The sequence below is a fragment of the Notamacropus eugenii genome, chromosome X, assembly GCF_028372415.1.
Source record: "Notamacropus eugenii isolate mMacEug1 chromosome X, mMacEug1.pri_v2, whole genome shotgun sequence".
Classification (NCBI taxonomy): Eukaryota; Metazoa; Chordata; class Mammalia; order Diprotodontia; family Macropodidae; genus Notamacropus; species Notamacropus eugenii.
In genome coordinates, this window is record NC_092879.1 from 16,241,617 (window position 1) to 16,264,342 (window position 22,726).

At 42.3% G+C, this 22,726-nt stretch overlaps 1 long non-coding RNA gene across 1 annotated transcript in view; it reads left to right on the forward strand.

The window, feature by feature from the left end:
- The window catches only part of LOC140515578 (uncharacterized), a 385,043-nt gene that overhangs the window by 345,431 nt on the left and 16,886 nt on the right, over window positions 1-22,726 (forward strand). Inside the window, exon 7 of the long non-coding RNA XR_011971089.1 lies at window positions 10,475-11,789. This is a non-coding gene — a long non-coding RNA (uncharacterized lncRNA). The remainder of the gene's footprint in view (window positions 1-10,474; window positions 11,790-22,726) is intronic.

Consider the following 22,726-nt stretch of genomic DNA (forward strand, 5'->3'; position numbering starts at 1 on the left):
CTTTCTTGATGGAGAGGATGTTGACAGGAGAATGCTTGGGGGTAACAAAATTAGGAGGGAACTCCTGGTTAAAGACGTTCAGCAAGTCCTTCTGTTTTGGTGAGAATCCTCTCTGCTCCTGAAGGAAGTCTGCCTGGGTGAACAAGAAGTCTCTGGTGTCTCCTGAGCATGCTTAGGGAGTTTTTCCATGGGGAAGCCTACCTTGGCTGGAGCTGCACACAGCACTTGTTTTATGTGGCCATAACCACAGTAGCCCCAATACCAACTCAGATACATCCATGCCTGTAAATCTCAGTCATCCACCCTCCCTTCGAATCCTCAGCCTGCCAAATCAGGGGGAGCCTTTCCGGCTTCCCAGATCCCCTTCCAGAATATGGCCTTCTTCAATTAGCCACCCTCTTATACAGAGCTGAATGTAGAAAGGCCCTCTCCTGTTTCTGTAAAAATGGACAACAGGCTTAGAATGTACTCTTAAAAAACTGATAAGGAAACACAGTGATCAACACTTCCTTTTAAAAGCACATACGAATCAAGGTGAAAATGGACAGAAATACTTGTGGAACTGAGAGATGTAACATTTCACTAAACTGGAGTAAAAGTAAGTCAACAGAAATTAAACAGATCCTCACACCTGGATTTCTGCAGTGTAGCTGAAAGTGGTCAATCCATGGGGGAAGTCTGTAAAACAGCAAAGACCCAAGAGTGGAGTACCGATAAACTCCATGATGATGTTCCACAGAATTCATCCAACAATGTGTGTACGGAGAACCACAGAGCACACGCTCGTTATCCGGGTTTGTTTATAGAAATGCTGGGGGGTTTCTGATGGCAGTCCCACATCAGGTCGTTGTCAGCAGAAACGATAGACTGTGTTTCAGGAGCGCAGATCTAGTAATCAGCACAGACTATGGAAGGAAGGAGTAGAAACTGAACAACTCTGCACTGAAGGTGGTAAAACATTAGTACCTAATGAATACTTAGCAAGTCATGACATGAACTGGTGTCTGGAATCATGCATCTGAAGCTCAATATCTTTTAAAAGTGAACAGATGAGAAAGGTTCCTATTACACATGGAGACCTCAGGAAATCCTTGGGAATTAAAAAATAAATTGCACTGGAACTGGAACTGGAACATCGTCATGGAACAAAACTGTGCTTCCCATCTCCTAGTCATAACATTGATCCATCAGCATTCAAGAACTATGTTTTTAACAGCATAGTTAGTGTTCCTAATCTCTAAACTGCCTGGATGAAAAGCTTGTAACACATAGAGACCTAGGGGAAGACCTGAAAACTGTGTGGAAACAGCATGAAGAACATGTGATCTCCCAAATCCTTTCACCTCCCAGCATTGTCCTAAAGACGTATTCATGCAGCCCGCAGCAGATGAGTTAACATCCTAATAATCTGATTGAGTTACAAAAGACAGTAATTTTGTGCAACGATCTGAAGAACATTACACAGTAAAGAATCAATAGCGCAATAGGTAAACTCCATCAAAAAGACTGACAGATGATTGATAACGAGCATAGCAATAAATCCTTCTATGGTGCTTTATGACATAAACAAGCCCTTTGCAAACATCTCATTTGTACCTTACCACCACCTTGCTACGTGTTTGCCACAGGTATTATCACCCGGTTTTACAGATATTAAAACTGAGGTGTAGAAAATTTAAGTGGCTTGCCCATGGTCACACACTGAGTAAAGCAGAACGTCAGTCTGGGGCTTGTGCATCCAATTCCAGGTGTCTCCCCACTATGCCAGTTTACTAGTGGCAGGGCAACTGGTGTTGGAGAGAACAAAGCACCCAATCCGATATACTATTGGAAAGAAATTGACTAAGTCACCTGGTAGAGACTGAGGCAGAAAAGCAGGTGTGGCCCCTTCTTGTCCAGACTCTGGAAGGTTTATATGACATAAAGATTTAGACCAGAGTACCCACACATAAATGGCAGGGGCAGACGCGCTGCCTCCCTGAGCGCCCCCTGTTCCTCCCCAACCTGCCGGATCTTTGTCCCCTCCTGCCTGGTGAAAGGAGGCTGAGCCCCGCCCCTTCCCTCCTCTGGGGCTTGTGAGGAATTCAAGTCCCATTCCAGGCTGCTGGTTTGTAGATGCTGCTATACTTCCCGTGCTCTTTCTTCCCTTTTGTGGAGCCCAGAACAGGCTCCCTCGACCTCCTCCTTCCCCTCTTTGACTTCCCCCTTCCGCTCTTTGTCCCCCCGTTCCTCTCTTTGTCGTTGTCCTCCCAGTTTCTGTAAAGGGGCTGACCTTCCACAACCCCAAGCTGAGTTCAGCTGCACCCCCCACCCGCCTCAGCCACATCACCTCCCCACGAAAGCCTGGGAGCCTAGGAAGCCCTGGGCCCACCTCCAAATGGAGAATGCACCTGCGGCCCCCTCCCCTAGATAGATTGGGTCAACAGGGACTGAGAGAAAGGACTGGGGTGAGGGGGCTCGGCACTGCTCTGGGCCTGATGTCAGAGACTCCCCTCCCTCTCCGTTCTCGGAGGAGACTACCCCCTCCCCGCACTGACGTCACCGTGCCCGCCCCCTCCCACCCTCTATAAAGTGTAAGTCTTCTTTGTCTGGAGGAGGATGTGAGTGGGGCGAACAAGAGCAGGTCTCCGTACCCCTCACCTACGTCCCTTCCCTTTATCCTCCACACCCCACCCTCCCCTGCCTTACCCCCATCTGCCCAGCATCTTACAGACTGACTGATCCTGAGGGTCCTGCTAGCGCCTGACTGACTCTAAGTAGGTAAGTGGCCCCTCCCTGCCCGTGCCTCAGCCTCTCCCTTTCTTCTCTTTGTCTTCTCTTCCCTCTGCCCTCCCCCCACCCCAATCATTTCTTGATTGGGATCTCGCTCCCCAATTGCTTTCCCTTGCTGCCCAGAAGGATGCGGGTAAGGTTGGGTGGAAGGGCCTGACATTATCAATTAATTTGTTTATGCGTGTGTTGTGTATGGAGGTAGGATAATCCGTGTGTGTGTGTGTGTGTGTGTGTGTGTGTGTGTGTGTGTGTGTGTGTGTGTGTGTGTGTCCGTGTGCGTGTTGAGGGCTGAACTTGTATGTGCTTTCTCCTCCAGGCCTGCTCCTACCTGGAGCTTCCTGCCTTCCCAGGCCTTTGTCTGCAGGTGGGGGCTTGGGCTTGGTTGGTTGCAATAGAGGACAGCAAGGGAGAAGCCGTTGGGGACACGCCCTCCTCTCCTCAAGTGGAGTTTCTCATCCTTTCTTCCTCCCATCCTTGGCTTGATCTCAGGCCTGGGCAAAGAGGAGACAGAATAGGAATTCTTCTCCTCCCCTTCTCCTGGTCATCTCTTTTGTTTAGTGTTGTTTCATTGAATCCTGGATTTATTTTTGTTCTGGTTTGAAGTAGAATCTGGTGAAAGGGGTTTTTCCAGGCACTTTGTGGTTGAACAGAGAGAGGGGACTGTCCCTGATCCTGGAGATCTCTATGATTTATGGAAAGAAAAAGAGAGATGTTTTAATGTGCACTTCTCTCATCGTGAGGAATTTGGCCCATTTTGTCACAGGGTTATTGTTAGCTTGAATTTCTTCCTTTGAAAGCTTCCTGTTCCTTTGACTATTGAAGAATGCCTCTTAATCTTAAAAAATGGAATCAGTTTCTTCTATGTCTTGCCTATGCAGCAGACCTCAGAGAACGTTATTGAAAGGATGTTTTTCCTCATTTCACTGTATCCCATGTTTGTACAAAAACATTTCAACCTTATAGAAGCAGAATCATCCGTTTAACTTTCTGTGTTTCTCTCTGCTGCTGTTCTGTCATAACCTCTTCCCTTAATAGATGTGACAAGCAATTTGCTCCTTGTTCCTCTGAGTTGCAGTTGATTCCTCTTTTACACCTAATCCATGTACCTTTTAGTAGTTTAATTTGAATGGCTAACTGCTTTTCCCTTATCCCATGTGTTTTTTTACATATTGAATAATGTGTCCTCCCCTGGCCATCCTCCCTTTAACTTTTAACTCTGGATTTGTTAAGCATGATTTGATTTGATTTGATTGGCTTGCTTCTGTACTTTGCATAGCTAATCTTTTCTATTGACCACCCTTTCAATTTTTAACAAGTTCTAAATGTTTTCCGGATTGCTAGGTATTCTGCAGGGCCTGAAGACAGGAAGATGCATCTCCTTCAGTTCAATCCTGGCTGCAGAAACTTACCACCTTCATGACCCTGGGCGAGTCACAATCCTGTTTCCCTCAGTTCCTCATCTGTGCAATGAGATGCAGAAGGAAATGGAAACCACTCCAGTATCTGGTCAGGGAAAGCCAGGCAGGACTGAGCAACAGTGAAAATTGGTTTCATAATCACTGATCTATAGCAGAGTTTGAGATCTCCTTCTGATAATCTCTAACCTCACATCCCATTTTCTCCTTCCTCCCTCCAAATATCTCCCTTGAGATATTTGACCTCTTTCTAAGCATTTTTTGATGATTGCATTTTCTTCTATCACCTGGGTATCCCTGTCTTCCTGCCTCTCTTCATCCTCCAGAGTCATGTCATGTAACAAATTGTCTTTTTGTTTCAGGGACGAAAAGAAAAACAAGCCCAACTGATCAATGCATTCAGGTAAAGGTGTGCAATGGGTGACACCTGTGGACCTCTCACCTCCTGGATGGGGTAGGGTGATGCTGTCTCCTCATCATTCCTTTTCAGGCCCACTTGATCTAGAATATTTTGTTAAGGGTACTTTCGCACACGTGGCTAAAACCCATTGTTAGAGGATGGGGGTGGGAGCAGTGAGTGGGGGAGGAATATCTGAAGCTTCAGATATTTTCACACTTTTCACACTGCTGTTTTCAGTCCTAGTTCTGAAGGTGAAAAATAATTAAATTCCAATAAAATAATGGAATATTATCACACAGTAAGAAATACCTTAATGAAGTGTTTCTGACAAACTGGAGACATCCAGTATCAAGAATCATAAGCCTGTTATATGGATAAAGGTTTAGACTTGCTCTTCTCGGCTCTACAGGTCATAACCATGAGCAATAGCTGGAAATTATGAAGGGGCCAATTTAGGCCTAATATCAGGAAAACCTTCCTAAACATGAGCATTCTCCAAAAGTGTAATGGGCTCACTTGAAGAGGTGGTGGTTCCCTCTCCTTGGAAGGATTCAAGGAAAAGCTGAATGACCTTTTGTCTCTTAGACTGGAAATTCCTTTGCTATATAGTTTGGATGTGATGCCTGCTGTGATCCCTTCCAGCTCTCAAGTTTTGTGCAACTTATGTGAACCAAGGCTGTCAGGGAAATCTGAGGACAACATTTCGATTTTATAGTAATATGTTATTTTCCCCCAGTTGCCTGTAAAGGTGATTTTTAATATTCATTTAAAAAGTTTTGAGTTCCAAATTTTCTCTCTCCTTCCCTCACCTTCCCCATAAGTGAGGAAGCAATCTGGTATGACTCCTATATGTTCAATGATAAAAGTCCTATTTCTCCATTAGTTATGTTGTAAAAGAATGTATAGAACCAAAGGCAAAAATACAGGAAAAAATACAGAAAGTGTAAAAGAGTATGCTTTGATCTTCATTTAGACTTCATCAGTTCTTTCACTGGAGGTACACACCACTTTTCGTCATAAATACTTTGGTACTGTCTTGAAGAATTGTCTTGTGGAGAACAGCTAAGTCCTTCACAGTTGATCATCATATAGTATTGCTGTTACTGTGTACACTGTTCTCCTGCTTCTAGTCCATTCATTTTCATCAATTCAGACTACAATTCCAGGTCAATCTGAAATCTGGGTGCTCATCATTTCTGATGCAACTGTAATATTGCATTCCATTGATACGTCACAGCTTCTTCAGCCATTCCCCAGACGATGTCCATCCCCTCAATTTCCAGTTTTTTCCACCAAAGAAAGTCCTGTTACAAGTATTTTTGTACAAATAGGTCCTTTCCCCCTTTTTAATCTCTTTAGGATATAGACTGAGGAGTGGTATTGAGGCATGAAGGGTATGCACCATTTCAGAGCCCTTTAGGCATATTTCTGAAATGTTCGCCAGAATAGTTTCATAAGTTCCCAACTCCACCAATAGTGCAGTACGGTGCCAATTTTTGACATCCCCTCCAACATTTATTATTTTCTTTTTTTGTAACATTAACCAGTCTCCTAGGTGTGAGCTAGCACTTCAACTTGTTTACATTTGCATTTCTCTAATCAGTACTGATGCAGAGAATTTTTTTTCCCTGTGAAGACATACAGCTTTCTTTTCTTTCATCTGAAAACTGCCATTTCATACTCTTTAACAATTAATTAATTGGGGAATAACTTGTATTCTTATCAATATAATGCAGTTCCCTGTATATGTGAAGGAGTCTTTTATCAAAGATACTTTTGTGTAAAAATGGCTTCCAGCTTTCTGCTTTCTTGCTAATGGTGGTTGCATTGGTTTTGTTTCTGCAAAACCTTTTTAAGTTAATGCAATTAAAATTATACATTTCTCTCTCATAATTTCTTATATCTCTTGTGGGATAATAAAATCTACCCTTCTGTATAGATCTGACAGGTTAAACCTATTCCTGGCTCTCCCCATTAACTTATGGTATCACTTCTTATGTTTAAATCATCTGCTCATTTTGATCTTGCCTTATTGTTGTAGAGTCATGCATCCACCTTCCTGGAAGAGGACCAATGACATCAGTAGGGTGATGCCTTGAGTTACAAGAGAATTGAATGTGAGGCAAGGATGGGTAAAGTCATCTTCTCCTCCAGAGTCATGTGAGGGCAGTGACGAGACATAGGTCAGCACAACGAGATGGCACCACATACAGGGGGAGGTCTTTCCCTTTTTAAGCTAAGTTCTTTCCAAGTCTCAGTTTGCCTGAGGCAACTCCAATTTAGTGATTCAAGGAGAAGTTAAAAAGAGGCAAAGATGTTCTAGTTTTCCTGAACACACAAAAAAAATCAATCTGGGAGGGGAAGACCCTTAGGGTTTGTGGTCAGAACAGAATCAATTGCTATCTCCATTCACTTTTCTCCAGAATTCTATCATATATAACTTTTCTAAATTTCTAATCTCTACTTAAGCCCTTTCTTCATCTTGTGGCAAGATTTTACTTGTGCTGAGAGGCAAGAATTGAGGATCCCCACTAGTAATTTTCTGTCAGTTTTTTCCAATATCTCATTAACTAAATAATTGATGTTATCCTATTTGTGTATACATGTATAGTATTGATATTACTTCTTTATCTCTGGTATCTTTTAGCAAGTATTTTTCATTAGATCTCTTTGTACTTTTGCTTTGTCTGAGATGTAGATTGTTATCTCTGCTTTGTTTTTTCTTACTTCAGCTGAAGCATATTATGTTCTGCTCTGACCTTTACCTTTACTTTGCATATATCTCTGCTTCAAATATGCTTCTTGTAAACGATCTAGTATGGGATTATGGCTTGTAATCCACTCTGCTATCTGTTTCTTTTCTACGGGGACTTCATCCCATTCACCTCTAGAGTAATGATGACTAACTGTATTGACCCTGTTTATACTTTTCTTTCACTCTCCTAGCACCCTGTTCCTCCTCACTAGTGTTTTGATTCTGTCTATCCCCTCCCTTCTATCAAGCACCCATGTTTTCTTATCCCCTCCTTTCTTATTTCCCTACATTGTGAGATAGAACTCTATGCCCAACTGAATGTGGATGTCATTTCCTCTCTAAGTCAAGGCTGTTGAGAGGATTCAAGCAATGCCCACCTCCTCCCTTCTTTCCTTCCCCTGCAATAGGTCTTTTGCATCTTTAAATGTGATATTAGCTACTCCATTCTTCCTCTCCCTCCTTACTTCTCTCAGTGCAGTCCAACTTCTCACCCTTCGCATTTTTTGTATACTGCGTTGACATCAATTTATAGCCACACGAGTAGAGATTCACTTCTTAAGAGTTGGAAATGTCGACTGGGGCCCAGCCAAGATAGCAGAATTAAAAGCAGGGCCTCATTTGAGCTTTCCCACAAAACCCTTCAAATACCTGTCAAAAAGGGCTCTAATCAAATTCTAGAGAAGAAGAACACACAAAACGAAGGAGTGAAAGAAATTTCCAGCCCAAGACCACTTGGATGGTTGAGAGGAAAGGTCTGTTTCATCAGCCTAGGAGACAACAGCACTCCAGCATGAGCCAAGTTAGCGGAGAATGAGGGCTCCAGCAAATTCAGACCAAGACGCAGGGGACTGAATCACTACCAGCTGTACTGGTTTGTGCAGTGCTTACAGTGAGGAAGAAGTGGGTTCAGATCCTGATTCTAATACTAACAGATTTAGTGACTCTGAGCAGGTCTTTTAACCTCTCCCCACCATTTTGGTACGGTTCTGGGAAAATTAAACTCAGTGTTGAGAGGGTTTCCCTTAGGCTCTCCTGTTTCAGTTCCAGAGGGAACAAACTTGTTAGGACATGCACCATCCAAGCAATGGAATTCCTTAGATATACGCTAACGGGAATGTGTGCGACTCCAAAGAAAGAAACAGGCTAGAACACCAGCGATGATTATATGTGTTAGGCTTAGTGGGTCTCATTGTGTTGTAGTAAGGGAATTTACTCATGAGACCAGCCCTATGGTGGCAAAGGAACAGAGTGTTGCATCCTGCACTGCCCATGGGTCAGGCCAGGCATTGTGGGAGGAGAACAAAAAGGGCCACAAGCCAGGGATGACTGGTGGTTGTTTTTATTTGTTCCAAGTTTTCCCATGGGACAGCTGAAGCTTCTCTTGCTGCTTACTTTAAAGGTAGTTTACCTTCTCTATCTCCCAGACCCTTGCAAACACTGTACATAAAGTTACTTGGGGAGTTCCTAACTCAGGAAGAGCTTTTCCACAGGGTGGATGGTGAATGTAGGAGGGACTGAGCCCTTGTGGAACTTCCCTGCAATAAGAATGAGCTCTTTTCTTATCCTTCCTAGGCCTCAAGGCAGCCTCCTGGACAATGGCTTGGCAGTAGTCTTCTAGGATCTCTGACTCTTTCCATCTCAGTGGTTCACTGGTTAGAGCACTGGGCTTGGAGTTAGGAAGACATGAGTTCAAATCCAGCCTTGGGCACCTATATGTTATGGCACATTGGGCAAGGGGAAGTCCAAGTGTTCCAAGTCAAGCACTCTTTCATCTTTCTGCCTCCTCAGTAAATTTCGCAACCCATCTTAAATCTGTCTGTGACCTTACTGAGTGGTCTGGGGTACTGAGAGGTGAAGTGACTTGACTGTGGTCATGGTGCTAGCATGGAAGTGAGGGAGGACTTGAACTCTGAGCCCTTCTGACTCTGCAGCAGAGATTCTGGGGCCTCAGGGAATCCCTCTTTTCCATGCACACACAATTCAAGCATCATCTCATCCATGAAGCCTTTCTTCATTCCAGCTTCTAGTGGCCTGGCTCCCAGACTGCCTTGCACTTTGCCTTTATTTTCTCTTTTTTCCCCATATACTTCTATGTGTGTTTTTGTCTCTTTACAACCTAAGCTTCTAGTGGTTAAGGACTGCACGTCTTCAGAACCTAGGCCTGTGCCTTTTTTGCAGGAGGTACTTAAGAAATGCTTCTTGATTGCTATATTAAGCCAACTCTCTCTTTTGTGCCCAACATATGAGAGGAGCTGAATCTATAACTAAGGACTGAATAAAATCCTGAGTTGTGGATCTAAGCTAGAGTAAATGATAATGAATATAATCACATATTTTATAGAGTGTCATTTGTAATTTTCATTACTCATCATTTTATTATTTCAGTGATCGTATTTACTTCATGCTTTCCCTTATAGTTTAATTAGATACGTGTTGTGAGGTGTTGGTCGCCTGTCAAATTCCCGTCAAACTACTTTACACTTATGCCATCTGTTTTTGTTGTTGTTCTGAGTACGGAGTTCTTGCATTGTTTAAATGGACGGTTGGGCAAGAGAGGGTGGCAGGAAGGGGATGACACACATGTGATGGGAGGGGGCCAGGAGGTGGTTGAAGGACACACGGTGGCCAGGAACCAAGAAGCCAGAGCAGGAGGATCAGACAATGGCGGGGCCAGGCACATGATGGCCTGGTGAGAATCTAGAAGAAGAAAAAGCAGGGGATAGACACATCGAGTCTGGACATGGCCACACTCAGGAAAGGACAAGCTCTTATGCATGCTCAGAAGAAAGACACCCAGTACCCAAGGATGAATGCACAGAAGACAGCCCTGCAGATGCCAGATACACAGATAAATTGACAGAGCAGCCAAAACTCTCCTCTCTCAGCACTGGCAGTCTCAAGTCAAGCACTTATCCTGAGGCTGCAGAGCTTGAAGGAATCACTCTGCACCTCCAAAGCTCCTTTCTTTCCCCTCCTCACCTCTCTATGAATGGCCCTTTAGAAACTTCACCTCACATAAAACTTTTTATTGCTGTTTCCTCTATCTGATATCACAGTATACCGCGTATCCCCCCCTCCCTCTCCTTCTCCCTGAGAGTCATGTTGAGTGACAAATGATACTTTTTGTTGTAGGAGGGAAAAGCAGTCAACTAGACTACACAGAGGAAAAGATAATTGAGGCAGAAGACACACTCTCTGACAACATTCCAGTTACTACACGCTTACTCTCTGTGGAAACACATCTACCCTCCCAACACTCAGAGGAAAAGATAATTGTGCCAGGAGACGCACTCTGAGAACATTCCAGTTACTATGGGCTTACTCTCTGGGGAAGCACATCTGAACTCAGAATATTCAGTGGATGAGATGCTTATGGGTGGAGACACAAACTCTGAGAACATTCAACTTACTACAGGCTTGCTCTCTGGGGAAGCACATCTACTCTCTGAACATTCAGAGGAAAAGATACTTGTGGCAGGAGACAGTCTCTCTGAGAACATTCCAGTTACTACAGGCTTACTCTCTGGGGAAGCACATCTAACATCAGAATATTCAGTGGATGAGATGCTTATGGGTGGAGACACAAACTCTGAGAACATTCAACTTACTACAGGCTTGCTCTCTGGGGAAGCACATCTACTCTCTGAACATTCAGAGGAAAAGATACTTGTGGCAGGAGACAGTCTCTCTGAGAACATTCCAGTTACTACAGGCTTACTCTCTGGGGAAGCACATCTAACATCAGAATATTCAGTGGATGAGATGCTTATGGGTGGAGACACAAACTCTGAGAACATTCAACTTACTACAGGCTTACTCTCTGGGGAAGCACATCTACTCTCTGAACATTCAGAGGAAAAGATACTTGTGGCAGGAGACAGTCTCTCTGAGAACATGCCAGTTACTACAGGCTTACTCTCTGGGGAAGCACATCTAACATCAGAATATTCAGTGGATGAGATGCTTATGGGTGGAGACACAAACTCTGAGAACATTTTACTTACTACAGGCTTGCTCTCTGGGGAAGCACATCTACTCTCTGAACATTCAGAGGAAAAGATACTTGTGGCAGGGGACAGTCTCTCTGGGAACATTCCAGTTACTACAGGCTTAGTCTTTGGGGAAGCACATCTAGCCTCCGAACACTCAGCAGACAAGACATTTGGGGCTGAAGACACAATCTGAGAACATTCTGCTTACTACAGGCTTGCTTTCTGGGGAACCACCTCTACTCTCTGAACATTCAGAGGAAAAGATACTTGTGGCAGAAGACGCTCTCGTTAACAACATTCCACTTACTATGGGTTTGCTTTCTGGGGAAACACATCTAGAAAAACATAATGAACATTTAATGAAATGGAGGCCTCTGAAGCATTCCTGATGAAAAGACCAGAGCTGAAGAGAAAATGTGACTTTCAAGTACAAGACTCAAAAGAAGCATTGAAAGGTAAATATGAAAGAGAAATCTTAAGTGGCTCAATAAGTTTAAGCAGTGTACGTTACTTGAAAGCAAGATGAAATGCATATCTTCTAAGAATGCAATCATTATTCAAGTAGGTAGAAGGATCCTCTCTGGAAAGAGCGTTTGAGAGTGAGCCAATTAGGTAGGGATGATGCAAAACAAATAGGGGAGAAATATGGACACTCTGGGACAGGTTAGAAAGAAGAGAAAGCATGGGGAAGATGACCTCACATGAAATATGCATGCAAGGTAGAGGTTTTACACTGGGTTGGAAAATGCTGGCATGGGAGGGGATGTCACACAGACCATGCTTGCACCTCAGCCATCTAAATTCATTCAAGAAGGGAAAATACATATTGATTCAATTGGTCCTAAAGTTCTATCTTACCCAACAGGTAAGTAGGAGAAGGGGATAAGACAAAGAAATAGTAATAAAAAGGTGATCAGATAAAAGAAGGCAGTGTCCATATACAAAATACATATTAGAGGAAGGACAGGATAAAAAAAGAGAGTAGGAAAAACAGAAATAAATAGGATGCAGGGAAATGCAAAATCAGTAATCCTAGCAGTGTCAGAGGGATGAACTCATTCATAAAATGGAAGTAGGTAGCAAAATGGATTAGAAAGCCGTATAGAATTCTAGGAAACTTATTTATAAAAGGCCTCTGGAAAACACTGAATGGGAATAGAAAGGAGTGCAGACAGATGTTGCTTTATGTAAATTCATAGTACAAAAATTGAACTTTATGTAAGGAATTCGATAAGAAATCTACATTCCCAAGGTATCACCTATGTAAATTTTACCAGAGAGCAGTGAGATCTCTTTCTGCTCCTGCCCCTGGGCTTGGAACTCTGTCACCTCCTACCTGCCACCTCCCACAAAGGCTTTAAAAAGTCTTCCATGTGAAAGCAGCAGAGACCTGCAGAAAGCCACCAGCATGGCTGGATCAGGGCTTGGATTGAGAACTCCAGCGCTAAGAGAGGAGACCTTGGTTTCAGTTGGCCGACCCACCAGAGAGTTCGGTTGCTGATTTGGGGAATTTAGTGCATCCCCCTTGGGGTACCCTGTGTCGGGCCTTCACCTGCGTATTCCGTGTCCAGGCCCCATCTGTCTGCCTGCCTGTATATTCTTCCTCCTGCTCTTGCTTCTCCGCGCGCAGCCACTCCTCGTCCATATCCTGGAACAGTGTGCCAGCCCCTCCTCCTTGGGGCACAGGCCCCTCCTACCTCCCTCCTGTTGAATGGGAAAATTCACATTATCTAAAGGGTCTGCAGAATGGTTCAATTTCTTTTAATATTTACTTCATACTTTATTATCTCCAATGACATGTAACATTTTTATCATTGATTTTTCAAATTTTAAATTTCAAATTCTCTCCCTTGAGCCCTTCTCACCCCGCTCATTGGGAAGTCAAGTAATGTGATATAGCTTTTACATGTGTTGTCATGTAAAATACATATCTTTATTACTCTTCTTGTAAAAGGAAACATAGACTAAAAAAACACGTTGGAGAAAAATTGAGAAGGTTAGAAGGACGCATACTTTGATCTGTTTTCAGACACCATCACTTCTTTCTCTGGGAATGGATAGCATTTTTCATCCTAAGTCCTTCAGAGTGGTCTTGGATCACTGAAATGTTCAGAATAGCTAAGTTCTTCACGACCGATCATCTGACAGTATTGCTGTTACTGTGTACAAGGTTCTCCTCGTTCTCCTCATTTCACTTTGCATTAGTTCATGGAAGTCTTTCTAGGTTTTTTGAGAACACCCTGCTCATAATTTTTACTCTATGATAGTATTCCATTTCCATCATTTATCACAATTTTTCAGCCATTCCAGAATTCATGGCTATCCCCTCAATATCCAATCCATTCCTACCAGACAGTAGCTTCTATAGGTATGTTGTACACATTAGTCTGTTACCTTTTTTATTTCCTTTTAAAATCCCCTTTGGATAAAATCCTAGCAGTGGTATTGGCAACTTGAAGGCTCTGCGTGACTTTGTAGCCTTTGGTTATAATTCCAAATTTCTCTCAAAAACGGTTGGATCTGTTCACACTTCTACCAACAGAGTGTTAATGTCTCAATTTTCCCACTCCTCTAAATCATTTGTCATTTTTCTTTTCTGTCTAATTAGCCACATAAATAGGTCGGAGGAAGTAGCTCAGAACTTTTTAAACTTGCATTTCTGCAATCAGTAGTGATATACAGAATTTTTTCACGTGATTGTAGATAGCTTTGTATACTTCATGTGAAAAGTGACAGTTCATAACTTTTGATCATTCATCTATTAGGGAATGGCTCTTCTTTTATTAATTTGACTCATTTCTCTATACATTTGGGACATGGGGACTTTTATAAGAGAACCTTGGCTTCCAGAATGTTTTCAGTTATGATTGCTGATTGTATTTCTTTCCATCTTATTTGCCCCTGTCTATTCCATTGTCTTTCTATTCACCATCTACCCCCTCAAAAGTGTTTTGCTTCTGAATACCAGTTCCCCCAATCTGCCCTCCCATCTGTCACACAGCCTGCCTTCTCTTATGCCCATCCCCTCCTACTTTGATGTAGGGTAAGGTAGATATCTATACCCAAATGACTGTGTATGTTGTTTCCTCTTTAATCCAATTCCCATTCATTGCCTATGGTACTCTTTTTATTTCTTTTATCTTTAATTTACGGAATAAAACAAGCATTTGCATGGCATAGTACAAGAAAAATGATGATTGCACATGAAACTGCACATTGCCTATGCACAACTTGTTATTGCTTTTAACCACACAACAAAATTATCCGATAAATTTCTGTTTTCTTTCTCCCCCACATGTGGTGACCATTACACCCAAATATATATATGTATATATATATATATATATATAAACACATATGTATATATATGAATATATATACACACATATATGTATATATATGAATATATATACACACATATATGTATATATATGAATATATATACACACATATACATACATATATATGTGTATGTACATATATATGTATACACATACCTATATGCATATATATACATATGTATATATGTAAAATTGTTCTATGCATACTTCCATTTATCAGTTCTTTCTTTGGATACACAAATCATCTTTCTTCATGTACCCCTTATAGTTATTTTCGGTATTTATAATACTCAAAATGACTTATTCACTCAAAGTTTCTTAAAACCATATGGCTTTTAATGTATTCAACGTTCTCTTGGATTTTGTTGCTCTTTTCATACAAAAAGAATATTTATTTTCAGTTTTCAACATTCATTTCCACAAGATTTTGAATTCCAAATTTTCTCCCCATCTCTTACCTCCTCCCACCCCAAGACTCTGTTCATTCTGATTATCCCTTCCCCCAATCTTCCCTCCCTTCTATCACACTCCTCCACACCCTTATCCCTATCTTCTCTCTTTTCTTGTAAGGAAAAATAGATTTTTGTGCCCCATTACCTGTATTTTTTATCTCCCAACTGCATGGAAAAAAATTCTCAATATTCAGTCCTAAAACTTTGAGTTCCAACTTCTCTCCCTTCCTCCCTCCCCACTCATCCCCACTGAGAAGGCAAGCAATTCAATATAGGCCATACATGTGTAGTTATGCAAAAGACTTCCCTAATAGTCATGTCGTGAAAGACTAACTCTATTTCCCTCCATCCTCTCCTGCCTCCCATTTATTCTGTTCTCTCTTTTGACTTTGTCCCTCCCCAAAAGTGTTTACTTCCAATTACTCCCTCCTACCATTTGCCCTCCCTTGTATCATCCCCCCACACCCCCTTATCTCCTTCCCTTCTCCTCTACTTTCCTGTAGTGTGAGGTAGATTTTCACAACAAAGTAAGCGTGCTTGTTATTCCTTCCTTAAGCCAAATGTGACGGCAATAAGCTTCACTTTTTCCATCTCACCTACCTATTTTCTGCTCCATTGAAAAAACTTCTCTCTCTCTCTCTCTCTCTCTCTCTCTCTCTCTCTCTCTCTCACTATCTCTCTCTCTTCTTCTTCTTCTTCTTCTTCTTCTTCTCTTTCTCTTTATACATATATACACACACACGCACAAATATATACATATATATACACATATATATACATGTACATATATGCATATACATATATATACTTCCTGTTTCATACAAAGAAAAACTGGTTTTGTTCCACCTTCATCACTGTAAGCATCAACTATAAACTTAAACATAAACACTCAGCCAACATATAATAATTCTGTCACCTGTTATTTCATATTTCTGTGGCTGGCTATAATAACATTTGATATAATTTGATTTCATTTATGGTCAATTATTAGATCGTATGTTGAGTAAAAAACCCCTTCCTATCCTTGTCTTTTTAAAAAATAAAATGATCATCCCTTCCATTCATCAACCAGCTTTTTCTCAGAAGAAATCAAAGTATTTACGAATGTTATCATATATACATACATATATATACGTAGAGAGAGAGATACATCCATATGTATATATATGTAGACATATGTGTGTGTGTGTAATCCCACCAACTACCCAGATACTGAAAAAGTTTCAAGAGTTACAAATATTGTTTTTCCATGTAGAAATGTAAACAGTTCCACTTTAGAAAACTCCTTATGATTACTTTCCTGTTTACCTTTTCATGCTTCTCTTGATTCTTATTTTTGAAAGAGAAATTTTCTGTTCAGTTCTAGTCTTTTCATCAAGAATGCTTGAAAGTCCTCTATTTCACTGAATAACCATTTTTTCCCTGAAGTGTTGCATTCAATTTTGCTCCCTAGGGGATTCTTGGTTTTAATCCTAGTTCCTTTGACTTCTGGAATATCATATTCCAAACCATTCGATTCTTTAACGTAGAAGCTCCTAGATCTTGTATTATCCTGATTGTATTACCACAGTACCCGAATTGTTTCTTTCTAGCTGCTTGTAATATTTTCTTCTTGGCCTGGGAACTCTGGAAATTGGCTACAATATTACTAGGCGTTTCCCTTTTTGGATCTCTTTCAGGAGGTGGTCTGTGCATTCTTTCAATATGTACTTTACCCTCTGGTTGTAGAATATCAAGGCAGTTTTCCTTGATAATTTCATGAAGGGTGATGTCTAGGCTAGTCTGTGATCATGGCTTTCAGGTAGTCCCATAATCTTTAAATTGTCTCTCCTGGATCTCTTTTCCAGGTCAGTTGTCTTTCTACTGAGATATATCACATTGTCTTCTATTTTTTCTTTCTTTTGGTTTTGTTTTGTAATTTCTTGGTTTCTCTTAAAGTCATTGGTTTCCAAATGCTCCATTCTAATTTTCAAAGAACTACGTTCTTCAGTGAGCCTTTGAACCTCCTTTCCCATCTGGCTACTTCTATTTTTAAAGCGTTCTTCTCCTCACTGGCTTTTTGGAACTCTTTTGACATTTGGGTTAGTCTATTTTTAAAGGTGTTATTTCCCTCAACATTCTTTGGCTCTCCTTTAGCAAGCTGCTGACTCAGTTTTCATGATTTCCCTGCATTGCTCTCATTTCACTTCCCAGTTTTTCCTCTACCTCTCTTACTTGGGTGTCAAAATCCTTTTTCAGTTCTTCCATGGCCTGAAACGATTACATATTTTTTGAGGTTTCACGCAGAAACATTGATTTGTTGTCTTTCAATGTTGGTATACATTGTTCTCGCTCATCTGAAAGGCTGGAAGAAAACACCTTTTCACCAACAAAGTAACCTTCGATAGTTTTGCTGTTGTTCCCTTTCGTGAGCATTTTCACATCCTGTTGCTTCATTTTTGAGTCCTCTTTCAAGTGGAAGATATACTGTGGGGACCTGAAATTTCTCATTTACTCCAAGGTGGCACATTCAAATGAGAGGAGTTCATTCCTCTTCTGGACTGTGTTCTGCCCTGTGAGCAAGCACAAGTTTTTCTGCCCAGGATCTGAGAGTAGACTTCCTTCTCCAGAGGTGTCATCAGCTCCGCCACCCCAGCACTCTACCTCATCCCAGGACGGCCACTCAGGCTTGAGACACAATTTCCCCAAGGACTTTGGGCCCAGGGCTCTAAAAATGGATTCTGGGCCACAGTGTTTGCCACAGGCCTAGGTTCAGGCCTAGGCTGGACCCTGCTCCCTTCTCTCCCAAGTGAAAGAGTTTTCTCACTGAACTTTGAAGCATTTTTTGTCTATGTGGGAAGAGAAATCTGGGAACTGCAGCTGCTGCCTGTGATTCCATTCCCTGAACCCTGCTCCAGTTCTATCCACGCTGTGCTGCATGGCCAAGGATAGGTTATGCTCTGCCCCGAGACTGGTGTGATAGACCTTTCCTTTCATCCTTTCAGGCTGTCTTGGGCTGGAAATGTCTTTCACTCTATAGTTTTGTGGATTCAGTTGTTCTAGAATTTGGTTTTAGTCATTTTACAGGTATTTTATGGGCTATGCAAGGAGAGCTGCAGCAGGTCCATCCTTCCACTGCACCATCTGGACTCCACTACCTGTTGTACCTTTTAGCAAGAAGAAGTTTCCATTCCTTCCTTCATTATCTCTCTTAATTGGGCAGCTAGGTGGTGCAGTGGATAGAGCACCAACGCAGGAGTCAGGAGGACCTGAGTTCAAATTTCACCTCAGTCACTTGGAACTCACCACCTGTGTGACCTAGGGAAAGTCATTTACCCCAATTGCCTCAGCCTGGATCATCTCCAGTCATCTTGAGGAATATCTGATCACTGGATTCATATGGCTATGGAGGAGAAGTGAGACTGGTGACCTACACAGCCCTCCCTCACTCAAAACAAAGTCAAGTGCAAGTCATGGCATTTTTTCTCTGATTTCCTGGTCTTTTTCAGCAACGAGGGATGAACACATACACACACACACATCTCTTTTAATTGGGATTATCTTTGATTTTTCTTTTGGTAAAGTCAGGATTGCTACCCCTGCTTTTTTTTTTTTTTTTTTTACTTCAACTGTAACTTAGTAGATTCTGTTCAGGCTTTACTCTGTCTGTGTCACACTGCTTCTGGTCTTTGATCTACTCTGGTATCTGCTTCAGTTTTGTGGAGTCCATCCCATTCACAGTAATGATTGCTACCTATGTATTTCCCTCCATCCTGTTCGTCCTCTTGTTTGTCCTTTCTCTCCTTTCACCCTTTCCCACATCACCAGTGTTTTCTGCTGTTGCTACTTCCTGTTATGTTGCCCTCCATTATGTCAGTCACCAGAACCCTCACCCTCTTTACTTAATCTTCTCCCCTCCTGCTTCCCTGTCGGGTAAAAGAGATTTCTATATTCAACTGATTCTGTATATTATTGCTCTTTGGGCCAACATTGATGAGAGTAAGGTTCAAGTGATGCACATTGTCCACCCTCCCATCATCTCCTCCACTGTCAAATGTCTTTCCTGCTACTTCATGCGCTATAATTTGCCCGTGTCTACCACTCCCTTCTTTCTGAACCTTTGCACTTCTTTTTCTCATCCCTTCATACTTCTTTGTCATTCCCTCATATTCACCTATTACCCCTAATGTCTGTCTGTGTTTATACTTTCTGGCTCTGCTGTTAAGGATGCAATTTTTAACAGTTATAAGTATCATTTTCCTCCGTAGGGATGTAAAGAACCTAAGCTTTATTGAATCTCTTCTGTTTTCTTTTCCCCTTTTTATCCATTTGTGGTCTTCATATTGGAGGTCAAATTTATGTTGTTGTTTGCTCTTATGAAGGCTTGAAATCCTTCTATTTCACTGAATTGCCATTTTTCCCTTTATTTGTTATGCTTGCTTTTGCCGGCTGAGTGATTCTTGGTTGTAGTCTTAGCTCTGTTGCTCTCTGGAATATCGTGTTCCATAAGCTCCAGTACTTTAATATTGCAGCTGCCAGGTCCTGTGTGCTCCTGATTGTGACTCCCCAGTCTTTGAAATCTTTCTTGCTGGCCGCTTTTAGTACATTTCCGTGATCTCATAATTCTGAAATTTGGCTATAGTGTTCCCTGTGGTTTTTGGGGGGGGGGGGGGGAATCTCTTTCCTGAGGTGACTGGTGGATTCTTTCAATGCCCGTTTTGCCCTGTGGTTCCAGGGCATCAGAGTAGTTTTACCTGATAATTTATTGAAAGATGCTGTCCAGGCAATGGAATTCTAATCAAGCTGCCCCCAGCCCCAGCAGTCTAACTTCATTTTTGACCCCACTGAAAAGCAGGTCCACTGTAAGTGCCTTACCCCCACCCATATCCTAACTTCATCATATACCTCTCACCGCTCACCAGAACAACAGGTGTGTCCCTGAACTCATAGTTCTCACAGAAACAGCAGATGTGTGCATGTGATGGGAACCCAGCCACTGCTTCTAGCTCGCCACTGTCCCCAGAACTATTCCCACAGAAACAGATGTGTCCATCTACTCAGTCTCAACCACATTGCCCATCTTGATAACACAGGACCACAATAGTTAGCAAATCAGAAAAGAGCACCAGAAGGAGGTAGAGCAGGACGCTTGACTACCAAGCCATAGAAGGGGCCCACCCTAAGATGGCACCTGCACAGTAACAGTAAACAACTGATCTAGAGTGAACTTAGAACATGGAGAGACTTTTCATCATATCATTATCATACATACCTACCCCCCCAAAATGGGGTTTTGTGTATGCATTATGAATAAGGGCATATGTAATTCCCCTGAGGTTGGGACACCTCCTCCATTACCTTATCCCTTAATAAACTCCTCCTTGCTTTTTAATATTAATTATATTGCCATATTCTATGTAAATTTTGATTGTGTAATCAGCATCATCTTCTGTATAAAATTATATGTCTTGCCTTTCCTGAAGTTGCTAATTCCTCTAAGGAACTTAGGCACTCCCCAGAGCGCGAAATCACAAAACAAAAATAAAACTTTCCAGCTCAATTGGAGTAGAGCTGAGTCTTTGAAATTCTTTAGAGATGTCCTGTGGCAAATAAATCTACCTGATCCTCATGAGTCACATTTGGCGTCCCTGGGTGATCACTTGTCTCTTTGAAAATTCCAGTGTCTCCAACCCTAAGGTAGGCCTATTTTTCTTTCTCCTAACTGGGAGGTCCTTCAAGCACCTAAGAAAGCTTGACTTGATCACTTGGGTCATGCTGCCCAAAGTTCTTGCGGCTGGCAAATTCCCTCTAAGCATAAGATGCTCTGTTTGGGAATTTCACAGGGAGTTCTCTCTGAACTCGTCTTTCTTCACCTCAAAGTGGGATGTCACTGGAGAAGTGAACTGTGGCTATTGCTGGAAATTCTGCAGGCCTACAGCACCAATTATTATTGTTAACCCTCATACAACCAAGTCCCCCTGTACCCTCAGACTCCCCACTCACCTGTCTCTTGCAGAATTGGAACAAATCTGACTTAGGAGATTTAAGAAGAAAATGCCTCATATTTTTGGTAATAAGCTTGACCCCAATAGGATGTGGGAGACCAAGAGAAATGGCCTAAGGCTTGGTCAATCAATTTCAACACCATTAATCAACTTCACCTTTATTGCAGCAGGGAAAGGAAATGGACCATGAAATGGTAAGTACATGCTTTTAGGGGTCTCTCCCCAAATCCAACTCTGAGAGCACAGTGCAGGATGTTCCAAACCAAATTCAATGCAAGCAGCCTTAAAGGTGAGGACTAAGTTGACCTCTTTTGCTGATCCTCTTCTCAGAAACCCCCAAATCCCACAACCTCCTGGCACAAGCCAGTCCTTAATTCCCTCCCACTCAAGGAGTGGGGCCCTCTTTCTCCCTCCTTCTCAATCCCTGACTCGACCACCCCCACCAATAGACTTCCTACTTTACAGGAAGCAGCAGCCCCATCAGGAGGGACAATTACAGTTCATGTCCCCTTCTCAATATCTGACCTCCCCAAATTAAGGAAAACTTGGCTCTTATTCTAAAGACGCCACTAAATTCCCCTAGGGCTTCAGGGAGGTGGCTTTGCAATTTGACCTCACTTGGGGAGATGTTCATATTATTATCTCCACCGGTTGCACAATTGAGGAGAAAAAGAGAATCTGAGATTTAGCTCAAATGTTTAGGGGTGAATTGACTGTGTCTTCCCACTCAAGGTATCCCCCAGGAGCCACCGAGGTTACAGTTGCAGACTCCAGGTGGGATTGCCAAGAGGACAGCAGAGATAGGACAAAAGAGGGCCCATAGGCTGACTTGCCTCATTGGAGGTATGGTGGAAGGCTTTAAAAAACAGGTCCATCATGACAAGGTCAAGGAAATCACCCAGGGGCCAAAGAAGAGCCCTACCCTCTTTCAAGGCAGGCAGATGGAGGCTCTCAGAAAATTTGTCAATCTACACCCCATTTCACCTGAAGTGATTGCAATCCTTGATACCCCAGATATCCAGAGAAAATTGCAAATGTCAGCTTTGGGTCCCCAGACACTGCAAACCCAACTTTTAGAAATATCTTTCAGGTTATTCAACAATAGGGACTGAGCTGCAGTAGAGAAAGGGACCATAGTACCAGGGCAAAGGATAGACAACAGGCTCAAATCCTGGCTGCCACCGTATCTGAGTCTCAGAAGGACCTGCCTCTAAAACTCCGGGACAAGCTTCATTTTTCCTATGTCACAAGCAGGGCCATTGGTCTCCTAACTGACCCATGCCTAAACAAAAACTTCCAGGTCCATGCCCTGTCTGCTAACAGGAAGGACACTGGAGTTGGAACAACCCTGAAAAAAAGAAGGCAAAAGCTAGATGACCATTTGTCTGGTATGTTGCTCTGTGAATTCCCTTCACGTATAGATTGGACGCGATGGCAGCTTTGGTCTCTTGTAATGATCAAGTTTGAGACAAATTGTGGGAACCAAGGCTGACAAGGATGTCTGAGGACAACATAAGGTTGTATTGTTTTATTTAACTAATTTATTGGTTTCCAGTTTTCAGCAATCACTTCCACAAGTCTTAAATTTTCTGCCTCCCTCCTCCTTCCCTTTCTC